The following is a 6,104-nucleotide window of genomic DNA, read 5'->3' as shown; positions in this document are numbered from 1 at the left end:
AAATCAATGAAGGATTGTTGATGTCTTTAGCCTCAGGCTTTACTTGCACTTTCATTGTATCTGTTGTTTTATTTCAAATATTGATACGGGTTAGGAATTCACACCTCATAGAACAAAATGACAATTTCACAAAAAGGATTTAAAATGTTTATTTTTGATTTGATTTTTGTGTAAGGGCATAAGATATATACGTTTTACTTTAATAGAGATGACAGAAATTAATGTGTCATTGTGTGATTTACTTAAAAAGTTAAATTTTAACATACCGGCATTAAATCTGATGTGATAGTGACAATGGAGAATAATTAGTCTCACTCAAAGCAGAGTTGTGTTATGGCTTTTATTAGCTGTTAATGTTTGATTTTAGCATAACATAAGTGTTTATTGATTGGTATGTTCTTAATGCTTTTGTTCTTCCAAGTACCGTCCTATTTGGTCAAATTTATTGATACATCGTAAATTCAGCTGATGGGGACCCACTTCGACCATACGAGGACATAGTAGTTATGTTTGTTTGTTTGTTGGGGTTTAACGTCCGAGCAGCAATATTTCAGCTATATTACGATGAACATGAAATGGATGATAAAATCAACATGAAACGAAAAAAAAAAGGATGGGTCACAAGGATGATAGGGTCGACAAATTTCGATTGCCACTGGAAAAAGGGGGGATGGGTAAGGTAGGGCAATTTAGCCTCCTGTGGCGGAGCGCAAAGGTTCCTACTCCTATCGAATACCACAGCAGGGTTCTTTAACGTGCGAGGAACGTGGCATCTTTCCCAACACGGTGCACCACTATGGTTTGCGGTCAGGTTTTCCGTATTATAGCCTGACAAACCTAGCATGTAACACGCCAGGGGTACCCCATTCCACCACCTGGGGCACACATCCCAGTTGCTCTGTGGGCAGAGCGCCTAGCCCCCGGCTAGGTTTCTGAGCACTATTTAGTCGCCTTATACGACAAGCTTAGCGCTGCTGCAGACCTATTCTTTTATCACCCGGACCTGCACGGGGGCATAGTAGTTATGAGATCATCATGAAAGCATTTCACGATACCCGAATAAGATATGAATAATGCAATAGTGAACTGGAAACAGTTATAACTGTAGGTGAACAATAACCCGGATATATAATTTTATCATAAGCGCGTTTTATGAATACATACTTTTAAGTTTCTCATTCGCAAATATATATGTGAACAGGAGACTCGAAAAGTTTATACATATATGTAACACATAAAAACAACGCTGTCTTTAAGTAGAGCCAACAGTTTGAAAACACACAAAGAAGAGTGGCAATACATTATTTGAAATAAGAAATCGTTGTTTTGATGGTAATAATATCTTTGATTACTGGTAAATATCAAAATTTACAGTAAATTCCTATGTAAGAAATAAACTTTTGTTCAAAGCAACTGTCGTTGAATTAAGTATTTAGTTTAAAAAATAAATTGCAGGCAGCAGAAACGGGTACGCGAATGACATGAGTATATTATCTCTTAGTCCCACCGACATTTTGCCCGAGAATGCGTTATTTTTCGTTTCAAACTTTACGTTTTTCTATCATGTGTTTTTACTATCAATTAAATTTATGCATTAAGCCTAGTATGAAAACGTACCTGGCTAAATAAGCATAACAGACAAGCTTCTATCAGTTTTGTATAGTTTTAATCTGAAGACATACCCTAATAATATTATCAGAGTTATGAATTTAATGTTTGTCAAGGTTACTCAAACTTTTTAAGTGCACCATTCTCATATAGATATACGAAGCAAAAAATAATTGGTCAGTTCAATCATTATTGGAATTCCCTTAAAGGAACTTTTTTAATAGTGCATTTCAACTAAACCTGACCTAACAATATCTTAAAAGGCAAACTTTACAAACACTTTGATTGTTATTTCTGGAGATATGAGATATAAATAAACACTTTTATTATGCAATAAAAATCTGCATTTTTTTCTTCATGTGCCATACCTTGCATACATTTTGTCTGATTCTTAGACAGAGAAGTCTTTAGACTATACAGAATTTACAGTTTTAGTATTCATAATGATCGAAATAGAGTGATCACACTAAAAATCGTATGTCTATTCAATTACTATCAATCACACATTTCCAATCGAAAGTTATAATACTGGAACAAATTTTGCACTATATTGGTATCCTTGTATACGTACCTGTATTGCGATCACAATGCACAGGGGATTTAAGTACAGACAGACAGAGGAGGGCAGATGACCTTGCTATGTTGACAAATTTATTTATCTTTTACTTTTGAGTTTGCAGAGTAAAGATTGCCCGCTCCATTCTTGATGTTGTGAACAGTCATTCCTACCAGTGATTCTACAGCTGGTGGTGGGGGTATTTGGTATTGTTTTATTTCATGTTTTGTGTATTTAACACTTTGTTTTGTATTTATGATACGTATGCATGTATTTCATAGAAGAATGAGTTGTTTCTGCTTATTGATTGGAATAAAGTACTGAATAATTACAAGTAAATTTCGAGTTAGGTTATATCCTTTATAAGAACATGTGTGGTCATGAATGAATAATCAAGGGAACCAAGGTTATAGCTGTAAACAAAAGAATGTAATCCAGGGACAAAGTCCAGACATGGCGTTGCTGATTTACAAAACTTCAAGTGGATTTTTTTCTATAATTTCATTATTACCAAAGTCCCATATTTCACAACCATACCGTGAGATTGGCTTGACAAGTTTATCAAACAGAGCTGGCATTCCATTGAAAGATTATGCACTCGCCCTTTTTTCAGTAGACTATACATGGCTTTATTTGCCTTTTCAGCTAAATGATGTTTGCAGGTTTTAAAGTTTCCACTTTTCGAAAAATGTACACCCAGATAGTTAAAGTCATTTACGATTTCTACAGCAGAATTGTTGTAGAAAAAAGTCATATTTTTTCGCGAAAAAAAAATAATATTTTTGTTTTTTCGACATTAACTCTTAATTTCCATGTTTATAGTACTCTTTAAATTTGTTCAATGAGTATTGCAGATCACTTGCCGATTCAGCCACAATGACAGTGTCGTCAGCATATAAAATGACAAAAAGTTTCAAAAATAATTCTAATTCCTTTTTAATTGCACTAGTTCTTGCATTTAAGCCCATAACATTTCTCTCGCTAAGAAAGTAATCGAGATCATTCAAAAATAAAAGAAAGAAAAAGGGGGTCAGGTTTTCACCCTTACGCACTCCTATTTCACATGGGAAATAGTCTGATTTCTGACCATTATAATTAATACGAGATTTGATGTTTTGATAAATATTACGTATAACTTGAAGCATTTTCCCGTTTATATTATTAATTATCATTCCAAAGGGTGTCTCTCTTTACGGTATCAAACGCCTTTTCGAAATCTACGAATGCACAATACAGATTCTTTTTCTTAAACTTAAGAACTTCGAATAGAGAATGAAGAAAACAATATTGTCAGCGGTGGAATATCCTTCACGGAATCCACATTGGTTTTCCTTGATCAAGAAAGATTCATCCGAAAAACTGTCTAGCCTATTATTCAGTACAGACGTGAAGAGTTTTCCAAAGCAGCTCACTATAGTTATTTGTGGTTAATTTTTTGGATTATATTTATCTCCTTTGTTTTATAGAATTTTTTTTATAGTTCCCACTAGTCACGACTCTGGAATTTTACCTGTTTCAAATACCAAGTTAAAGTATTTTTCATACACATCAATAAATTTATCTAAAGTGGTCTTAATATATTCGTTAATTATACCGTCATTGGCACATGCTTTATTATTCTTTAAATTTTTACAACATTTGTACATTTCTCCCTTCGTGATTGGCATATTAATTTTCTCACTATTATTTTCAAAATTATTAAAAAAAAGATCTTTCATTAGTACCACTGAACTTATCAGAATTTGAATCTTTAAAATAAAAATCGGATAGTTTCGTGCAGTCAATATCGAGCTGGTTACCAGAGTCTCGTTCGTTAAGGATTTTCCAGAATTTCTTTTGGTCGCCGTATCTTAAGTTATCCATACGGTTTCTATATCTCTTTGGGATCTCCTTTGAATTGTGTCTTTTGATACTGAATACTATTTTCTGAGAGTGAGAAATGTAATTGACATTTTACTAACAAGCATAATATCATTTTTGTCAGCCAAAATTTTCAAAAATGAAGTGAACCATTTTACGATCGCAGAGGATACGCAACTTTGTTTGCATCATTACAAAGACATTAAAGTGAATCTAGCCGTCAATAACTTTGCCGTAAATAATATTCATGAGCAGTGCGTTCAAAATTTGAATTAAGTTATTCATGTAATGAAAACGCTAAATAGAAATAAAAATAAGCGGATTTTTCTAAATTATATTTTTTTGTTTTCACTAGTAATATCAATGGCGGGACCGGGTACAGAAATTTTGAAAAAGGGGTTTCTTGATAGTTCCCCCCCCCCAAAAAAAAAGGGGGGGTCCAGGCTATTTGCTCATTTTGGCCAAATTTTGCACGGAATTAACAAAATTCTCCAACAAAAAGGGGATTCGACTCCGCCCTGTGTATCTACTATCGACTATAAGATTGAATTTCTAGTTACTCGTCGTAATACAAATAAAGTGTATTAACAAAGTCAGATTTAGAATCAAATATCCAAGTACGTGTTCTAATAGTTCAGAATTATTTTTAGTATTTTCTTTTAATCAATCCTTCCTTGCTTTCTGATAGAATACTAAATTTGCAAAATTAGGAATTCATATTGATATTCATAGATGTATGTACAGTGTACATGTAAATTGTATTAGTGCTTTATATTGTCCGTGTGAGATGTATTAATCACTTGTGTGGTAGTTAAGAAATCGCAGAATTCTTTACGCTATTTTCTTAATTTTCCGAGTTTTTTTACACAATGTACATCAAGAATCAAACTAGATCAGACCAAAGCTAGGACTTGTTTTGATGCACACAATAAAATTAGATATACATATAGAAAGCGGTAACTTGTAAATTAATTCTACTATTTGGGAATGGGTAGTCCACAGGGAGGCCTAATCTCTCATCCCAATCCAAAGATGGACTAATCAACTTCGGTCCCACCCACCAACTTCTTTCTTGGTACATAAGTGGTAAGGAGATCCCCTTTTTAAAATTTACATAACGACAGAGAAAAACATGGAAATTCCCAATATTCCTCAAATGGGCCTAAAATCTGATCCCATTCTCAAAGTAGACTGAATGACATTGGTCACACCAACCGACTTCGGAGTTGGTACATAAGTGGTTAGGGGTCCCCTTTTTAACATTTTCTCAACGACAGATGAATATATGGAAATTCCCAATAATTTTGGAAACGATAGTCCTTCAGTAGGCCTTAAATATCATCCAAATCCCAAGATGGATTAATGGACCTTGGTCCAAGATAACGACTTCGAAAGTAGTACATAAGTGGCATGGGAGCCCCTTTTTAATTTTTCTAAATGACAGAGGATGATATGGAAATTCCCAATATTTTGGGAATTGATAGTCCTCAAGTAGGCCTAAAGTCTCATCCCAGTCCCAAGATGGAAATATTGACCTTGGTCCAAGACACCGACTTCGAAATTGGTACATAAGTGGTAAGGACGCCTTTTTATACGACCGCAAACAATTTGTGGTCGTATAATGCACAGTTGTCGTCGTCGTCGTCCCCGTGGTCTTGGGACACTTCGTTACCATACGATACTTTTAGTTGTGTATAAGCAATTGTTTTGTAATTTTGATATGAATATATCTAAATACAAATGGAAAGTTCCTATTAAATGTGGATTTTGTGGCCCGTACCGTTTTAGAGAAAAGGACCAAATAGGGTAAAAATAGTTTGTTTTTTTATTAAAACCCACGTAGAATATTTGTTACATTCCGATTTTAATTATTCTTTTTTTGTTGTGTTCCTTACTGAATTATTGTAAACAAATGTTTAAGCTGACTCCATGTGTTTTCGACCATTTTCAAGTTATAGGGAGTTAAAGTATGGCAACGCCCAAAATATCAATTTTTTCTTCTGGTTCCGATTTTAAAATCATTTTTTTTTTATTGGATTCATATAATTTCATTCGTTTAAACCGGTAGTGCATTAGAATG

This window comes from Perna viridis, chromosome 7, assembly GCF_037379345.1.
Source record: "Perna viridis isolate PV_CMFRI_1.1 ecotype Kerala chromosome 7, ASM3737934v1, whole genome shotgun sequence".
Classification (NCBI taxonomy): Eukaryota; Metazoa; Mollusca; class Bivalvia; order Mytilida; family Mytilidae; genus Perna; species Perna viridis.
Note: the sequence above shows the minus strand (reverse complement) of the source record.